The 20,399-nt window shown below is 41.2% G+C and overlaps 1 long non-coding RNA gene across 1 annotated transcript; it reads left to right on the top strand.

The window, feature by feature from the left end:
* The first annotated feature begins 378 nt into the window (after nucleotides 1–378).
* On the top strand, nucleotides 379–19,684 carry LOC115895163. Its single transcript, XR_004055327.1, has 3 exons — nucleotides 379–473; nucleotides 11,686–11,811; nucleotides 19,465–19,684. It is a non-coding gene; the product is annotated as an uncharacterized LOC115895163 (long non-coding RNA).
* The last annotated feature ends 715 nt before the right edge of the window (nucleotides 19,685–20,399 follow it).

Genomic DNA, 20,399 nt, shown 5'->3' with positions numbered 1-20,399 from the left:
TCAGCTTCCAGACAGAACTATGAGAGACACAACATTGAATGGGTGGTTAAAGGTAGAGGAACTGAAAGGGGAGCCAAAAAGGGGCAGCGAGGCAGGCACAAGGGGTGCAAAGACAGAGAAGCCAAAAAGAGCAAACACAGCAAAGAGTGGAGGAAAAAAATCAAGTGGGGCGTGCACTGAAAGATGTCCAGTGGATTTAGCAACACGGAGGTCAGAGGTGAAGTGGCAGAAGAGGAGACCAGATTGGAGTGGGTTAAGGAAAGAGCAGAGGGTGAGGAAGTGGAGGAGTTGCATGTAAACAGTGCCACGTCGGGCAACATTCACCAGTGTAGGTGCCAGAAATGCTTAAAATAACAGTAAGAATGGCAGGCACGTCCTCAAAGGGCTCCCTTCTCACCACATCTTGAGGGCTTCCAAAATCTCTAATCCTTCCACAACGTGGACTCTTTATGTTCTGCATATGACAGGGAAAGGTAAGCATAAAAGAAATTATTTTAAAGCTTCAACAACCTTATGCTGAAGTTTGGTTATGGAAGAGAAGAGAGAGAGGGCAGTAGCTGGAAAGGGGAGAGGGTTAAGGGAAGATTTGTTTTTTTAAGATGGAAGAAGCTTGAGCATATTTTAATCCTGATGGGATGGAGCCAAGGGGGGAAACACATAAGGATTATTGATTGTGCAAGGTTCCTGGGAAGACAGAACAGCATGGGGCCCAGAGCACAGGAGGACGCACTGGCCTTGAATAAGATCACTCAGCTCCAACACAGGAGGAAAGGAGGAGCAAAAAAGGTGGTTATCTGAGGTTAAATTCCCTAAGCAGAGGCCTGATATGGGGATTTTTGTGCAAGTGATTTGTTGAGAAGTGTTCTCAAGAAAAATGTGTAAGAAAGGGTGGGGAAGGAGGATGTCGTAGAGCAAAAGCTAGGCCAAGGTGTAGCTTCAGAAACCAAAGTTCAGCCTGATCCCTCAGGGGTTCTGGAGTGTGAATTGTTTCCACAGAGTTTGTCCTTCCAGCTAGCAGGCTTGATTCCTGTTTTTCTGCATCAGTCTGTAATTGGCCATTGACTGCCCTTCTGGAAGTGGAGTGGGGTGCACAGCCTCCCTGCAATCTCTGGGTAAGGCAGCTTTTATAACCTAAGGACAATCCTCCAGAGAAGGGTGACAACTCCTGCAGCAGCTGGGGAAAGAGTGACCCTACCTGAAAAGAAGATCTGGGTGGGGCCCAAGCAGCAGATGCTATAGTGCTAGTTCAGGAACATTTGCACATTTGGGCTTGAGGATAAACAATAAATGAGAAGGTAAGGGAACCTAAGTACTAAGGAGATGAGAAAAATTGGAAAATAATAAAAATGTGGATTGACCGGGAAATGGTAGGCTTCCTGGACAGTCAAGGCTGGTGATCATGAATTTCTAGTGATACCAATGAGTCCACTTGTGTAATTTTCTCCAGTGGTGCTTAGCAATCCACATACAGCCATGGAGGGGGCAGGTAATCAGAGTCATTCAGGATTGAAGTCAGGGTAGGTGGTTGAAAGGACAGAAGAGAAGGGACGTGTAGGCACGAGTTGTGGTCCTTTGGGTCTAGCTAAAATAGGGAGAAAAATGAGAAGGGGGTAGAATGTTGGAGACGGAGGGAAAAAAAGGGGTCAATGGCCAGAGGTCTCCATGAGGTTGGAGAGTAGTGTGCTGGGGGGTTGTTGAGTAAAACCAGCTCAGAAGATAGAATTTCATAGGCAGATAGAGAGTGCTTTGCGCCATTGATCTGATAGGGTTGGCCCTGGGAAAGGACGGCTGACCTGAGCCAAATACCTGAGTCATTGATGAATGAGGCTGCAAATGACTGAGAAATAGTGAAAGAGATGTGTAGGGCATTGCAGGCATAGGGCACATGCCTCCAAAGTTGCAAGACTGTAGGAGACTACTTTTCAAGGTGTTGGGGGATCCCCTAAATCTTATAGCAGAATTTGGTCAGCAGGGCAACTTTCCCATCCAGCTCAATCATTTCTCCTCACAGGCTTCCTTATTCCAGACTGAATAGGTCTCTTACATACCAGGCTTCTTCAATAAGCTTTAATAATTTGTATTTCCATTTCTAGTGTTCTCTAGAACTGCTCAAACTCCTATCATGTTTTCTGTTTTTCCCTTGATGTATGGTGAACTCAGCTGTGTGTTGTATACAAAAGAAAGTCACAGGGCTGTGGTTCCAAGTGGGACATTTCAGCCTTGTGTTTTCAGGGTCAGAGAAGCTGGAACCTTGTGTTCTCAAGGCTTGTGTTGATCCTTGGATTCTCAGACTGAAGCCTTGTTCTCAACATCAGTGCCAAAGCAGCATTGCTTTAGGAAACTGTCAGAGAGAGAGCAAACCCAGTTTTCTTTGGGGAATAATTTGATGTAAAACACTATGCCTTCTGGTCCTTTGGAGAGTAGGTAACACTACCTCCTTTCTCTTCACCTTGGGAGGGAGGCAGCGTGACTCAGTGGCTCAGTGATTGGACTTTCAGAGCTGATGTGCCTCATTTCATCCCCAGCTCTGACATTCTAGCTCTCCAAGTGTGTCTTCTCCCTCTGTGAAATAATAATACTTTTCTAACTAGTTTTTGGCAAGAAATAGATGCACTATGATTCAGCATAATTTCTGGGACACAGAAACTCCTTAATAAAAGTTAGCCATTACAAGAGAAAGAAGCAAAAGGAATATGCATAGGAAAGAAGGAACTTATCTATATTTGCTGATGACATGATCTTATACATAGAAAACCCTAAAGACTCCACCAAAAAAACTACTCAAACTGATAAATCTAGCAGAGTTGCAGGATACAACATATACAAATCAGTAGTGTTTCTATTATATATAATAATGAACTATCAGAAAAGAAAATTAAGAACACAATTCCCTTTATAATAACAATAAAAATATTTAAATACTTAGGTGTAAATACAACCAAAGAGGTAAAATATCTGGATACTGAAACTATAAAACACTGCTTAAAAAATGGAAGAAGACACAAATAAATAAAAAGATACCTGTGTTCATGGATTAGAAGAATTCATATTGTGAAAATGTCCAAACTACCCAAAGTGATCTACAGATTCAATGCAATCCCTATCAAAATACTAATGTCATTTTTCACAGAGATGAAAAAAACGCATCTGAAAAAAACTCAGATTAAAAAAACTCATCATTTTTCATAGAGATGAAAAAAAGCCACACATCTGACAAGGGATTAATATGCAAAATATGTAAGGAACTCAAATAACTCAATAGCAAGAAAACAAACAGATTAAAAAATGGGCAAAGTACTTGAACAGATCTTTTTCAAAAGAAGACATATAAATGACCAATAGGTACCTGAAAAAAAATGCTCACAACACTAATCATCAGAAATATGCAAAGTATAACCACAATGAGATATAATCTGACACCTATTAGAATGACTTTTATAAAAAAGATGAAAGATAAGTGTTGGAAAAGATGTAGAGAAAAGGGAATTCTTGTATGTTGTTTGTAGAAATGTAAAGCATTATAGAAAATGGTATGGATGTTCCTTAAAGCCTGAAGGTAAAACTACCATATAATTCACTAATCCTACTACTAAGTATATATCCACAGGAAAGAAGTCAGTATGTCAATGAGTTACCTGCACTTCTATGTTTATTGCAGCATTATACACAAGAGCCAAGATATAGAAACAATATAGGTGCCCATCAATGGATAACTAGATAAAGAAAATGTGGTATATACACATGGAATACTATTCAGCCTTTAAAAATGTGAAAATCTTGTCATTTGCAACAACATGGGTGAATCTGGAGGACATTATGCTAAGTGGAATAAGCAAGGCACTGAAAGACAAATACTGCATGATCTCAATTGTATGAGGAATCTGATAAAGTTGAACTCATAGAAGTGGAGAGTAGAATGATGGTTACCAGAGGCTGAGGGGAGGGAGGGAGTGGGGATTTGCTTATCAAAGAGTACAATGTTTCAGACAGACAGGAGGAATAGCTTTTGAAATTTATTGTACACCAGGGTAACTATAGTCAAGAATAATGTATTATGTATTTCAAAATAACTAAGACAGTACATCTCAAATGTCTCACCATAAAAAAGATAGGTAAGTAAAGTGATGGGTATGTTAATTTACTTGACGTAATCATACCACATTATGTGCATGTATCAAAACATCACATTGTATCCTGTAAATGTATACAACTATGATTTGTCAACTAAAAAGTTAGCCTTTAGTGTTTTTACAACAGTCCACCTCCCTTTATAAGTAGTAAGGTATTATTGGAATACTGGGCTTTGGAGTCCAATATAGGTTCAAACTCTGGCTTCTCCACTTGTTGGCTGTATGATCTTAGACAAATTACATACATTTTGGAACATAGGTTTCTTTATTAAATGAGGGCAAAGGGAGTTTGATAAGGATCAAATGAGATATGAGAAAGTGGGTGGTCAGCTACTTTTGACGCTGTGTTTGTTATTTGTTTAGAAATGTAACAACGTTAACATTGCTGAAAAGAACCAGTTAACTGTGCATTTGGTACAAAATCTAAGGCTTTTCGACCAAAGCAGCTCAAGCTTTTTCAACATTAAGAGTAGATAGAGGAAAAAGAGCTTGTTACTCATATGTTCAGAGTTCAGGAGGAAATGAATTTATACAATGTGAAGCCTTTTATTATTGTTGAGTATAAAAGCTACAAGAACTTTCAGTCTATCCAGCTTGTCCATCCTCGACACCTGGGGATCTGTAGCTCTGGAAGATGATGGGGCTGCCTTAGTGCTGGAGTTGTACATGCACTGTGATAGTTCACAGTTTAAAGGTGTATCGCGACCACATAAGCCTTGCCAGTAAGTGACCCAGCTCTGCAAGAAAAAGAGGCAATTTACATCTGCTAAGGAGGAAATGACATGGATATCACTAAGTCAGAGAAATCTCACCTAAGGCACTGGACATTGAACAAGTTGTTGGCCGGATTTGTAATCACCTGGTGGGTTCATCTTGTCTGCTGCCTAAAAGAGCCGATACACTGAGAACAGCAGGTTTTTGCAATAGACAAAGAATTTAATAAACACAGAGCCAACTAAGTGGAAGGACAGGAGTTTATTGTGACTCAAATTAGCCTCCTTGAAGATTCAGGGGCTAAGGTCTTTTAAGATAGTTTGGTGGACAGGGAGTTAGGGAATGGAGAGCGATTGAGTTGGGCATGAAGTCACAGGGAGTCAAAGCTTATCTTCTTGTGCTCAGTCAGTTCCTGGGTGAGGAGACCACAGGACCAGATAAGTCAGTTTACCAGCCTGGGTGGCACCAATTGGTCCATCCATATGCAGTGTGTGAAAAACACCTCAAACACCAATCTCAGGTTTTACAATAGTGATGTTTTCTACAGGAGCAACTGGGAAGGTTAGTAATCTTGTGATCTCTGGCTGACTCCTGAGTCATAATTTCTAATCTTGTGGCTAATTTGTTGGGTTTAGAAAGGCGGTCTGAATCCCAAGCAAGGAGAGGGTTTGTTTTGGGAAGAGGTTGTTATCTTTGTTTCAAAGTTAAACTATAAACTAAATTCTTCCCATAGTTAGCTCAACCTACACTCAAGAATGAACAAAAGCAGTTTAGAGGTTAGAAACAAGATGGGGTTAGCTAGGTCAGATTTCTTTCACTGTCATGATTTTCCTATGTCAGATTTTTGTCTCAATTTTTGCAAAGGTAGTTCTAAATTTCAGTGCGTGTTTGTCTATTAGTTCTTTGGGACTGTTCCCCCTACCTGATAGGTGTGCTACAGGCATGCTAGGCTTTCAGCATGGAGACTCATGGAGATTTCTGATCCAAGGGGAGAATCTAATTGAATTTCATCCCAGAATGTAAGAGTGGAAGATACCTTCACAGTCAGTTCAATTCCTCACCTTGAATATTTTGTTGGCCTGAGTTGTAGCTCAATAGAAGAATCACCACAAAAACAAATCATATTTATAGATTCCCTGGCAGGAAATATCCTCTTTGAAGGCTCTAATTGTTTTATTTTTCTTCACCCAGAATAGGCCGTGTCACTCAAATCAGTCCACACACACTGCATGTCCAAATCATCTCCACGCCTCATTGTACTCTACCGCCACAATGTTTATTCATCAGCACCTGCTTCTCTGAGTGTCAGCGACACTTGTTTTGCTCAAAGTAGTTCCCTGTCAGTCTTTCATCAAATAATCTCCAACCCCCCATTAATAATTCGTTGGGAAAAGGCTGGAGATGGTATTCTCTGTGGCGTGACAAATGTGCAAGTGATTTCATTTGAATTACAGCAATGGAGCGTCTACCTTTGCAATCAATGATTTTTCTTCCTTCCTTAGATGATAATAATTTTGTATTGTAAGTAATGTTCAACAAACTCAATAACAGTCCCTGGTGATTTTCTATAACAGCAGCCATATGGGACTGTAGTTTCAAAGTCCCTCTGATCTCATTCAGTTTAATGTTGTTGGATTAAATGTCAAAGTTGTCTTTGTACCATCTGCAAGATTTCTTCTATTCCAAATACTCTTACTTTGCACTCAGTGATCTAGTGAATCATTCTGAACATTTATCACTAGTATTAACTTTCTAACTTAAAGGAGACTGTTCAACATAATTTATTTTGTTACCTCCAGTTTTGACAGTATGGTAATAAAATCGATTCCCAAGTGTCAAGAGCTATAAAGGTGAGTCAACAAGGGAGAAAGTTTAACTTAAAAAAGCATCACACGTATTTCTTAGGGTCCTGACTAATAAAAACATCTCATAGTGTCCTAAAACACATTGGTTCATGTTTTCTTTTTTTCTTCGTCAACACAACAGAGTTGGAAGTAATATGCCTAAAGAGGTTTAGGATAAAGAGCATTGTTGAAGACAGCAAAAATTAAAAACAGTTCCAATATCTATCTATAGAAGAAAGGTGAAACATATACAGTGATATAATAAGAAATATATGTAGTCTTTGTTGCCAGTTCCTGGCACAGAGCTCCTAAAACCCTTAGAACTTCCTAAGTGATATCAGTGTCTTTTGTTATTCATAAGGAACATCTTTTTCTTTTGAGATGGAGTCTCACTCTTTGGCCCGTGCTGTAGTGCAGTGGCACAATCTCAGCTCACTGAAACCTCCTCCTCCAAGTTGCAAGGTATTCTCCTGCCTCAGCCTCCAAAGTAACTGGGATTACAGGCACATGCCACCACGTCCAGCTAATATTTTATATTTTTAGTAGAGGCGGAGTTTCACCATATTGGCCAGGCTGGTCTCAAACTCCTGACCTCAGGAGATCCACCCACCTTGACCTCCCAAAATGCTAGGATTACAAGCATGAGCCACTGTGCCTGGCCGGAACCTCTTTTGATTACCATAGAATTTACGCTAATGAGATGACTTAGGATGGGGCCCATATGTAGCCTCAGGATGGGCACCCCCACCTCCAGGAAGGGGACAGAAGTGCAGGAGAGTAAACTCTAAAAAGGTTATTGAACAATTAAATTGGATGAGCTTCCATGTTAGTGAACACACGGAGGTGCTAGAAGGTGTCCACGTCCTCCTCCCCCGACACCTTGCCCATGCATTTCTTCCATTTGGCTGTTCCTGAGTCGTATCTGTTATAATAAACTGGAAAACATAAGCAAAGTGAGTTCTGGGGGCCATTGTAGCAAATGATCAAACCTGAGGAGTGGTTGTGGGCCCTCCTGATTTATAACTGGTTGGTCATAAGTACAGGAGGCCCAGACTTGCGACTGGTATCTGAATGGAGGCAGTTTTGTGGGACTGAGCCCTTAAACTTTGGGGTCTACACTAACTCCAGGTGGTTAGTGTCAGAATTGAATTAAATTGTAGGACACCCACTTGGTGTCTGCAGAGAGTTAAAGAGTTGCTTGGTGTGGAGAAAATCCACCCCTTTGGTGTTAAAAGTGTTGTGGGTGCCTATTTTGGTATCAGAAGTGTTGTGACTAGAAGAATAGTTTTCTTTCAGGAACAGAAGAATTTTTGTTAGCAAAAAATATAATATGTAGAGAAGAAAATAATAGATATGAATCTTTATGCAACAAACAACTAATCAAGAAGATATGTATAGCAGAAGTGTTTAGGAATATCTGAAGAATTTGACAGAACCATATTAGTATTGGAAGACTTTGATACATCTCCTTTGAAATTTGACAGATCAATTAAACAAAACATTAAAAAGATATAAATGAAAAGAGTAACACAATTAACAACCTTGAAATATATCTGATACCCTATAAACAGGGACTACTCATTCTTGCTTTTCTTTTCTGCTTATACCCACAAACTTTTTATAAAAATTGGCCCTTTACTCAATTACAAAGAAAAATTAAACAAAAGCCTTAATTAGTTATTCAAATCATAAACTTTTTAGGCCACATTTTCAGACCACAATGCAGTAAAAACATAAATTAATGAAATTACAACCTTCCCCTGCTGCCCCCCCCCCCAAAAAATTCCCACTTGGAATTTTTTTTTAAATACTGTATTTAAAATAACTTTTTTTGTTCAAAGAGAAAATCATAACAAATCAAAACTTGTTTGGTATTAATGACTTATCAGCTCTTAGTTTCAACAGCTTCAGAATGATCTTTTGGAGGCAGAATCAGAATCATTGCCAGCCTGTGTAAAACACCTTGGTGGATTTCCACAGCAATCGGTATAAAGAGCCACGGTGGTCAAGGACCTCTATGGCCTGTTCCCGCCTAGCTCTCCAACCTCCTCACTTATCTCTCTCCCCTCACTCAGTCCCCTTCAGCCACACCGCCTTTTTTTAATCCGGCAGAATGCCAAGGTATTTCCTGTCTTACCCTTTCCTCTGCCTATACATCATGGCTTCGGATCAGTGCTGTATAACAGAACTTCCTGTGAGGATGGAAATGTTCCATGCGCAGGACATCCCATGCAGTAGCTCCTCACCACACGAGACTGCAGAGCTCCTGAAATGTGACTCTGACAACTGAGGAACTAAGTTTTAAATTTAATTTTAATTTGAATGTATAAATTTTAATCAATTCAATTTGGTTATCTAGTTGCTACCTCTTTGGATAGTGCAGCTATAAACCTTTGCCTGGCTGTTTCCTTTCATTTATAATTCAACATAAATGTTGTCTACTTTAAAAAGCTTTGTTGAATCACCTGCCTAAAGCAGTTTCCCAAGTCACTCTCAATCCCATTACCTATTTTGTTTTTTTCATTGCACTTATTGGACCTGTTTATTTTCTTCCTCTCATTTCCTCTGGAATGGAAGCTCTTTCAGAGTAAGAAACTTGTCTTTCTCATAATTGTATTTTAAAGGTAAGTAATAGATGCTCAATAATTAAGCATTGGCTGAATAATTGACCCGTGGGATAAAGTTAATTCATAGAAAAATTCAAACTTTAAATGTTTTTATAATTAGAAAACTTGAGTAGAATAAACTACTCAGTATTCAACTTAAGAAACCAGAGGAAGAAGAACAAAGTAAGTCCCTCCCTCCACCAAAAAAAAAAAAAAAAAAAAAAAAATGAGAAGAGAATCAATAAGACCATTAGTCAATTAATATACAGGTGGCATAGTAGTCAATTAATATATATGTGGTATAGTAATATACAGTAGAATAGTAGAAATTCATGACATTCTTGATCTTGAGTGGAGGCAGAGGCTGAAAATATTGTTTTAACTTAGGTCAATCTGTGGATGGATTGCTCCTGGTTTGTTTACATGGGCTTCTAGGGTCCTTGTGAGGCTCTCCTACCATCATGGCACAGGCCATGCTTCTCCAGCTATCTATAGATGCCCTGTCAGAAGGGATCCAGATCTCTGGGCTGGGGGATTGTGGTTCCCATCTGTGTGACATGGCTATGTCCTTTAGCCCTTCACTTGTCCACACTACCTAGCAGGAGCTGAGCTTATACTCTAAATGTGAATTCTGCCTGGTTATTGGGAAACATCAAAGAACTTCCATAAAGGATGGCTTTGGGGAATCCAGGATAAACTATTTCAAACTTAATGGGATCTGAGCATCTTTTAATTTTCTTCTAGTTCATGGGTCATCTTTAGAACAGGAAAGCTTCTCTAAACACAGGCCAAAAGTCACTCACTCATTCATTCAGCAAATACTTTTTAAGTTCCTGCATTGTTCTAGGTGCTGTGCTAGTTGCTGGCATGGGAAGAATAGTGGTAATTTATAAAGTATTTCACCATTTACAAAAACACTGTTGTGGGTAAGTAGTATCTTAGGACAAGTATTCTATTCAATTAACAGATTATAATTGAATATTTGGTACTTTATTCATTTACCAAACAATATAAGACATTGTCCCTATTTTGATAAGCTGAAGAAGCTAATAGCCTTATTGAAAATAGAAGATTAACATTCTAACTGTAATTCAATAGATCATGTAGTGTGGTGGAAAGATCATAACCTCAGGGGATAAACTGCTGTGATAGATTCCAGCTCCTCCACCTCCCAGTTGTGAGGCCTTGAACAAATTTCTGGAGTTTGGCCTTTCTAAGCCTCTACTTTATTTCTCTACAAAACAAGGAAAATATCTTCCTTGTAGGATTGTTGAATTTGGAGGAAAAGCATATCTCTTAGCACAGGCTCTGATACACTATCTACTATTGTGGTTGTACTAATAAGAGCTACAAGTTAATTTATTAGTATAGCCACAATAGTAGATAGTGAAAATGCATATTAAAATAAGCATAAAGTTTCGGAGGACTGAGCAGATAACACCAGTTGAGTGGTTGGAGATGAGGTAGAATTTTTCACCTACAAGACTGGCAAATATAAAACCTTTTGATAATACCCATTTTTGTAAAGGTTGTAGGTAAACAGTGCTTACAAATAATCTTGGTGGAATGTAAAAAGTACAATTTATTTTAAAGACAATTTGGCCATGTCTGGCAAATAAAAATGTACATATCTTTTTCTTAACAATTCTAGAAATTTACTGAACTTGTTGGTGTATACAAAATCATGTACAGGGATGGTTTATAATGACATGCATAGGGGACTGGTTAGATAAACTATGGTACCCAATACAAGGAGATTTCAAGTGGCCATTAAAAAGGCTGAAATAGATCTATATGTACAGTTAAGAAATGCTCTGCAAAATATATTATTAAATGAAAATAGAAAGTTGCAGAACTATGGGTATGGTATGCTTCCATTGTTAAAACGTGTACAAATGGACATGCATATAAAAATCTCTAGAAGAATATATAAGATATTATTAACTCTAGTTTACTCTAAACAGAACTGGGTATTTAGAATGAGAAGAAAACTCTTTCCATTGTTCATTATTTTATATTATTTGAAGTAGTAGAAACTGTACTTCTTTTTTAAAGCAAATAAATATTATTGAAACAAGGGAATTTATACAATGTCTATTATGGGAGATCAGAGAAAAGAGTGATTAGAGTTTCAAACAGAGTCCATGAAGGGAAAATAAAGCCATACCAGGTAGCCAAATAAAGATAATTTATTTTGGGGGACTCATTACAAAGATATAGCCATGTTGGAAGGCCTGGGAAACCAAACAGGGTTAGTGAAGCAGCCCAGAGATCAGTGACAGCAAAAGCTATTACCAGAGCCCAGAAGCTAGAGTTGACCACGAAGGAGGGAAGTCACTCCTCAGAGATGCTACTCTTCAGAGATGTCTTCTGGATCTCACCTCTTAACAGATGAACCTATCTGGAAGCCAGTTAACAAGAGTGCCTGGGAATGGAGTTTCCAGGCACGAGCTCCCTGCATATGGAGCGGAACAGAAGAAAGATGGCAATGAATCGAGAGCAAAACGTAAATGACTGGTATGTTCTGTGACACTTGGTAGTCGTCTACAAAGGTGAAAATGGAAGGGAGCTTTCAACAGTGGAGGATGTAGGCCAGGTGCTGTGGCTCATGCCTGTAATCCCAGCACTTTGGGAGGCCGAGGCAGGTGGATCTTGAGGTTAGGAATTCAAGATCAGCCTGGCCAAGATGGTAAAACCCCATCTCTACTAAAAGTACAAAAATTAGCCAAGCATGGTGGCACACGCCTGTAACCTCAGCTACTTGGGAGACTGAGGCAGAGAACTGCTTGAAGCTAGGAGGCGGAGATTGTAGTGAGCCGAGATCGTGCCACCGCACTCCAGGCTGGGCAACAGAGTGAGGCTCCATCTTAAAAAGAAAAAAACAAAAACCAAAAAACAACAACAAAACCCAAATATATATAAAAGCGGAGGATGTTTAGAGTAAGTTAAAGGGAGACGAGGATGCCAGAAATGAAGAGAAGCATGAAGCTTTAAGGGTTGAGGAAGCAATCCCAGATGGAGTAGTTGGAGATGAGATTGGTTTAGGAAGGGGGATCTGCATCGAGTGTGGTTTTGAAAACCACGAATTTATGGAAAATCATAGTGAAGTAGTAGTGTTTTAGGCTAACTAGCCAGGCATCTGTGCAGAGGACAGGTTGAAAGGGACTAAAATTGGAGTTGGGGATGTCTTTAGAAACGCACTTCCTAACAATTGAGCACTTCCGAACAATTGTACCCAATTAATATTGGATATAGAAAGCCTGAACAAAATCAATCTGATCTAATGTGTTTTATTTCTCTTTTAAAATTTGGAAGCAGAAGAAACTTCATGCTCACAGAGCATTATATTTCCCAAAAAGAAATCCATATTTTCTTTTTATTTTTCTAAAGTAATTTTTCTTTGATAGGTCACAGGAATATGGGCTGTGCTACTAATTCATAGCAAAGAAAAAAAAAGTTGGGAGGCTACATTCTGGATAATCATGGTCAAAACATTCCCTTGAACTATTCCAATAATTTAGTGTGAGGTCAGTGTTTTTCTGAATTAGTCATAAAATATCTTCAACTTTTCACTTTATTTTGTAAGAAACAGTTCTGGCTTCCAGACCCAGGGTCCTACCCGGGTTTCTTTACTGAGGTCATCTTTGTTTTGTCTGCCTCACACACTGTCTTCTTTTGAGGATCCCACCTTCTTTCTTGGGTGATAACTGTTTGTGGTCTCAGTTCTCTGCTCCTATGGCCACATATGTGAGCCCACACCCACAGCAATTACAGTCCCTTCCTCAGATATTTTTGAGCTGGAGCTGGGGTGAAGATGTGGTTTCTCTGTGTGAAATGAGACTCAATTTCACCCATGTTGTTTACCATGAATCAGTGAGAATGAAACTCACGTGTTAAAAGAGGCAGAGGAAAAAACAAAAACGAAAGGCCTTGTCCCTGGTTCCAGTTGTCGGTAAGACCTGGCTGCATCTCTGCTCTTACCACAGTTACGTAAACCAATACTTTCCCCTTTTTGAGCAAGATGATTTGAATTGGGCTTCTGTCACTTGAAATCATAAGAACCTTGTCATATATAACCCTGTAAGTATATACAAACTTTTGGGGATAGTGGGTCCATAGCTTTCATCAAATTCTCATAGGGGGCCAGGGACCCAAGGCAAGTTAAGATTTTTTCTTCTAGACACTCTGGTGGGCTGTTAGCTTTTTTTGTGGTCCTTAAGCTCTTCATCCAGAGATCAGCCTACTGTAAACATAAAATAAAATCCTAAGTCCCCACTGATTGAACGAACCCCTCTTTTTGCCAAGGAGACCCCAGAAGAACATTAAAAATCAACTTTCTGCCCATAATGGGACTGGAGGTCAGATGCGTCTTGTTATACCCCCTCTCTTTTGCAGACAGAGCAACTGACCAGTATTAATTTGAACGCGGAGATCGTAAGACTGACAGAACAGACTCTCTATGGTAATGAGGTAGCAAATTACAAATGTGACCTAAGGCCACGGCAAGCAACGGTTAAGTCATGCACCCCTAAACTTAAAGAATAAACTATTTTCTAACTGACACAAGGTTTTCCTTTTTCTCTAAAAGCTAAATAAGTGCTGGCCCTGAGATAAGCCATATTGAAACAATTTGCAGCTCCATCAGATGCTGATTGACCCCCAGCCCCTGCTCCACCAGCCATAACTATAGCTTTCATTGGACAAGAGGCTGATTTCCATCACTTTCTCCAGATGAGAAGACCACTGACCATTGACTGGTTCTGGCCGGTTTACAGAGATTGCGCACTTGCGTGCCTTCATGTCCTGAAAAGACCTTTTGACATACAGGGCCTAATTGTAATACATTTAAATGTTAAGTCTCCGCTCTAAAGCAAACATGGGCCCTATGTTACATGCGTGCTTGTTCAATATGCATGTGTCAGGGCTATGAATATTCATGAATACTCATAGCTCCTCCCATAATCTGTTGACTATGTATGTTTAACCAACCTTTTCAGCACAAAGATCCCACCCCAATCCCTCCTCCTTGGAAGTGCCAGATTGGGGGCTCATTGCCAAAGGCTCGCTTCCCAGCCTGTGGGATGGCCACCTTGTAGGCTGTAACCCTTTATAAGAAATAAAGTCTATTTCTCTCCTTTTCTACCGGAATTTCATTCTTATTGCCCAGGCTGGAGTGCAATGGCGCGATCTCGGCTCACTGCAACCTCTGCCTCTCGAGTTCAAGCTATTCTCCTGCCTCAGCCTACTGAGTAGCGGGAATTACAGGCGCTCGTCACCACGCCTGGCTAACTTTTTGTATTTTTAGGAGAGACAGGGTTTCGCCATATTGGCCAGTCTGGTCTCCAACTTCTGACCTCAGGTGATCTACCTGCCTCGGCCTCCCAAAATGCTGGAATTACAGGCATGATACACCGAATTGTGGTGTGTGCATGTTTTCTTTTTCCTTCTTTCTCCTTCTTCTTCTTTTTTTTTTTTTTTTTTTTTTTTTTTTTTTTTTTTTTTTTTGAGACGGAGTCTCGCTCTGTCGCCCGGGCTGGAGTGCAGTGGCCGGATCTCAGCTCACTGCACGCTCCGCCTTCCGGGTTCACGCCATTCTCCTGCCTCAGCCTCCCGAGTAGCTGGGACTACAGGCGCCCGCCACCTCGCCCGGCTAGCTTTTTGTATTTTTTTTAGTAGAGACGGGGTTTCACCGTGTTAGCCAGGATGGTCTCGATCTCCTGACCTCGTGATCCGCCCGTCTCGGCCTCCCAAAGTGCTGGGATTACAGGCTTGAGCCACCGCGCCCGGCCTTCTTTTTTTTTTTTAATTAACACTACTAACCTATGGTATGCACCAAATCCAGAGATCATCATCTCTGGTGGATCTTAGAGACTGGTCTGGAATGGGTCTTTTCCTGGAAAAATGAGCTTTGAGGAGTGTGAAGAGGTCCCTGTTGGCTGGCAATGAGGGTGGATGGATTGTATGAAAGGTTCTCATTACCACAAATAGTCTGTTCTGCCAGTATTATGATCTCTGTGTTAATATTAGTGCTGGTCAGTTGTTCTGTCTGCAAAAGAGAGGGGGTACAACAAGACACATCTGACCTCCAGTCCCATTATGACTGGAAAGTCAATTTTTAAGGTCTTCTGGGAACACTGGGAATCACTAGAGCATGGATTCTGGAACTAGGCTGTTTGGATTTGAATCCCAGCTCTTCCCCCAGCTTACTTTGTAATCTTAGATGAGTTACTTAACTTCTCTGTGCTTTAGTTCTCCCATCTGCAAAATAGGGACGTATGGAACCATCAGATATCCCAGATTGCCCTCTTGCCAGCTAAACAGCAGACAGAAAGACCAAGGCTCTTTCCCAATAGTCCAGTAAAAGACCCACAAATTAGTTTGATTGGCCAGTCGTGGGTCATGTGCCCATTTATGAGCCAATCAGATGGATGGGGCAGTCTGATTGGTTAGCTCTGAGTCATGTGATCATCTATGGCATTTGTAGCCCTCTCATTATAAGCTGCATAATTTGAAAATGTAGCAGGAATTGTTCTCCAAAGGAAATCAGGCATCTGTGAGCAGCATCAAGGAAAATGGACATTGGGCAGACACAAACAGTGGTTATTTACTAATGGCTCTGCTGTGGTGGACTGTGAGCCTCCTGAGGGTGGAGACCACATCTTCAGCTTTTCTGAGCACAGCCTTAGGCTTTGTGAGTCTGCAGTAAGCACTCAGTAAATGACTTTTGCTTCACCCTGGCTGGTCCCAAACCTAGCTCATATTGAAAACTTCTTGACTATAAATGCTATGATTCCAACTTACATTTTAGGCAGAAAAGTCTGGAGCAATACTTGTGGCCAGAAATATACAGACTTTAAACATCCCTTTTCTGACTTTGCTCAAAGTTGCAAATGGCATTTCAATAGCCTCAGACGGTGCAGCAGACCTCAAAAATGTCTTTGGAAACTCTCAGTTGGGGATAAGGGTCTTTAAAACATATGAGGGACCATCCAGGCCCAGTGGTGTTATTTTAAATGCACTCTCACATGGACACCATGGAGACCTCTGACCTGCCTCTGGAGTCTGGTGAGTGCTAAGTATCTCTGGGGATGTTTGTGGGGACCCTGCTGCAGCAGATTTATGGCCTTGGCTGGTCTTGGATGGAGGCCTCCCAGGATGCAATTGGTGTTTCTCCTCAGCTAATATGCTGGGGGATAAAATGTTTGCCGGCCTGTAAATCTGCTCAGCCCAAATGCTGAGACAGTTCTTTAAAGGGAAGGATAATCTGACCAATATAAAAACGCAGATGGAGCCTGCCTTGTTAAATGTCACAAAACAAGGGAATTAGGATAATAACAAGAAAGAGGAGAAAACCTCCCTTTGTATTCTTGCCAGCAGCTCAGAGGCCGTTCCAACGGGGAAGTGCTGCTGGGCAGGCTCAAGAAGGAGGATTAGGCGACCAGATGACTCCCATCCCACTGTGAGCAGTGAATTTGGGGTAACCACCCTTTAGAAGGTTTTGGTCTCTTTTGTAAAGTACAAGAATACCATTGGGGAAAAATAATCACATTTTAAAATCCTAGCAGTTCTTCTTTTGTCGGAATAAAGAGAGAGAGAGAGAGGAAGGGAAGGAAAAGGGAAAGGAGAGAGGGAGAAAGAGAGAGAGACAGAGAAAATATGTGTACTGTGCCTGGCACTATACAGATGACAACCTCATCATCTCCTGTTGCTAGTAAGAAAGGAAGATCTGGGAAGGCGGTACTTCCTGGAGAAGTCTTGTCACCATGAGGGAGTGGGAGCTAATAAGTGCATAAATGGCTTTGAAATACAGGGACAGCTGGTGGAGGAAGAGGAAGTGAAGGAAACTGTTAGGGCCAAGGAAAAACTTCCCCTTCATCCTCTAAAGTTTTGGTGAAAAATCACTGATAAGAGGCAGGTCAATAGGAGAAAAGGCACACGAATTTACTTGATCATACTTTTATGTGATACAGAGAAGCCTTCAGAATGATGACCCAAAGATACAGGGGAAACTGTCCATTTTTATGATTAGGTTCTACAAAGTTCTAAGAGCCATGTAAAAATACAATTGGACAAAGATGGTCTGATCTAACACTGATAGACTGAGTAGGGCGGCCCAGCAAGGCCTGTCTGTTTGGATTCTTCTTGGCCTCTCTGAGCAGCATTCCATCCTTCTGGGCATGGTCCTACTTTGTTTTGACTGGAGGTCAAATCATTTCATTATGGCCAGTTTTTTTTTTTTTTTTTTTTTTTTTTTTTTTGAGACAGATTCTCGCTCTGTTGCCCAGGCTGGAATGTAGTGGCGCAATCTCGGCTCACTGCAACCTCTGCCTCCCAGGTTCAAGTGATTCTCCTACTTCAGCCTCCAAAGTAGTTGGGAGTACAGATGTGCACCACCACACCCAGCTAGCTTTTGTATTTTTAGTAGAGATGGGGTTTCTCCATGTTGGCCAGGCTGGTCTCTAACTCCTGACCTCAGATGATCTGCCCACCTCAGCCTCTCAAAGTGCTGGGATTACAGGCATGAGCCACCGTGCCAGCCAGCTTTTTTTTTCCCCCCACAGAAAAGGCCAAAGGAAAGTTAGAGTAATATTTTAACATTATTTTAATATTTTTTGGCTGGCTTTGGGGAAAGGGGGCTCTGGTTTCTATGACTTGCCTTGGGGAAGAGGAATTCTAGTTTCTATGGGTAGCCATGGAGGAGAATGAGACTGGGAGAAAGGAAGGCAGGAGAATGAGAAAAACTTTTGCTTCTGAGGCCTTCATTTTGGGATATTGTTTTTTGAGTCCCAGCAGCATGATAATGAATGCCTTCTGTTACATCCTCCCAGCACCATTGATGTTTCTGCTGGAAACTTCTTCAGCTCCTCCCTTTACCTAGATTGTTCCCATGGGATCTGTCATTATCTTCCATGCCCCTCTCCTAGCCATAGTTGATTGGTCAGAGGTGGGCACCTGACTTAAGCTGGGCCAGTGATAGCATCCCTACCATCCTGGTCATGGCTAATTGGTCCAGGCATGCACGTCTGATCTACTTGATTCAGTAAGCCCCTTCCCTAGGAATTTATGTTGGAACCAAAGAGCTTGTCAACCCAGTGTCTCTCTGGTGGATGAAGTTAATATGAAACTGCTGGCAGCCATATTCTCTGCCTTGTAGAGAAAGTCTGTCTGCAGAAGGAGGGAGGTGGAGCTGATGTGTGGAAAGAAGCAGGGGCACAGGATGGGGCAGGAGTTTGACGGCATTTAAGGCCTGTGCTCCATTAGTTCCTGAGGCGTGTCACTGCCTTTCTTGTGGCTGACCACTGAACCCCTCCTTGGATTCTCTTAAACCTTTATTGCTTTTGCAGTTTCCAGTGCTTCTGTTACTTATGACTCAAAGAGCCCTAACAGCACAGGCACTTAACATGATGATCCTAAGACAGAAAGTAGAGGGTGGTTGCCAGGGGTTGTAGAAGGGGGAATGGGGAATTGCTGTTTAATGGGGACAGAATTTCAGTTTTGCAAGAAGAGCTCTGGAGATTGGTTGCACATCAGTGTGAATGCACCTAACACCACAGAACTGGACACTTACAAATGGTTAAGATGGTACATTTTATGTTGTGTGTATTTTACCCCAATACTTTAAAAATGCTCCTGAGAAGAACAAAACAAAAACACCTCTCTCCCAAATCTCTGAATCAAGGGTCAGCTTTGCTGAGAGTTCACCGCCAATAATTTTCTTGACATCAGCTCTGTGTCTGAGCCTGACATCAGCTTTTTGTCTAACCCCAGTCTGACTCTCCCCTGCCCTTGTAGATTCCGTTGTTAGTTGTCCCTGCCTTGTGTGACCTCATTTTAATAACGTAGAGTCTCTTAGGCCAAGCTGTAACAAGTAACCCAGAAAATAAATTGGCTCCATCAGAATCAGACTCATTCAGTTCCCTCCAAAGTCATGTATAAATAATGTGGGGTCCTCAGCTCTGCTGCCAGCCAGCTCAGATAACTAGCAGGTGCCTGAGCAGATGCACATGTGTGGGAGGGAGGTCTTCGGTCTGGATATGAGTCCCACTTAGAGCAAGAGAAAGGCTTTGATCACAGCTCAATTTTAACATCCTTTTGTGTAGCTGAAATTGAGGGGAGTGGCTTCTAATGGACACAGTCTGGTCCTGATCCATACAATGCATTCTCTCCCAGCAGCAGACTCCTCAGCAAGTTGGCTGCATGAAGACGATGAGGGCGATAGGACAGCACATCTTCCTGCTTTGGGGAGCTTTTCACCATGAGCCGAGCCAGAGGCAAAGCAATGAACAAAGACAGGATTTCAATAAGGAAAACTCAAGAGCTGAATTATGTTGAAAAGACCTCGCAAAACCAAATGCCTAGCTTTGTCCTCCAGACCTCAAAATATTTTGAATTTGTGTGTGTAATATTCTTATCCACAAACTGACAAATCCTTTGCTTTTCCAAATATGCTATTAAAAATATACCAATCTTCAAAATTCATTCAAAGGGCATTGACTTGTAGAGGTGAAAATCCCCCAAAAGAAGTGAATAGAAAGAGATTTTTATAACATATTGTGGGGAAGGGAGTTTGAGTTTTAAAAGACATGGAAGAAGCAATGGGGAGGAGGGCATGAGACCAGCCTGCGGAAACATATTTCTTTTTCTAAGCTAAATGTAGAAGGCGTTTTAAAGTGCAAAGTGTAAATTTTTAAAAGTCCTTTGGCTTTAAATATATGCATGTGGGTATCTGTGAGAATGCCCTGACAAGCCAGCTCCTCTGCCTGTGCCTCACATTCGCATTCTGGGCAGCAGCAAAATGACTTGATTATACCCAATACGAGAAGCTACTAATAAAAACAGAATTGAAATAAATCACCAGCATGAGAACGCTGGCTGCTGGACTTTGAGGGAAGGCAAGATTCATGAAACTGTGCAGCATGAAAAAAAAAAAAAAAAAATTACACGCCGGGCGCGGTTGCTCACGCCTGTAATCTTAGTACTTTGGGAGGTCGAGGCAGGTGGCTTGCCTGAGCTCAGGAGTTTGAGACCAGCCTGGGCAACACGGTGCAACCCCATCTCTACTAAAATACAAAATATTATCTGGGTGTGGCAGCATGAGCCTGTAA

Source organism: Rhinopithecus roxellana, chromosome 20 (genome assembly GCF_007565055.1).
Source record: "Rhinopithecus roxellana isolate Shanxi Qingling chromosome 20, ASM756505v1, whole genome shotgun sequence".
Taxonomy (NCBI): Eukaryota; Metazoa; Chordata; class Mammalia; order Primates; family Cercopithecidae; genus Rhinopithecus; species Rhinopithecus roxellana.
The sequence above is the reverse complement of the archived record's forward strand: the minus strand, read 5'-3'. Positions and strand labels throughout refer to the sequence as shown.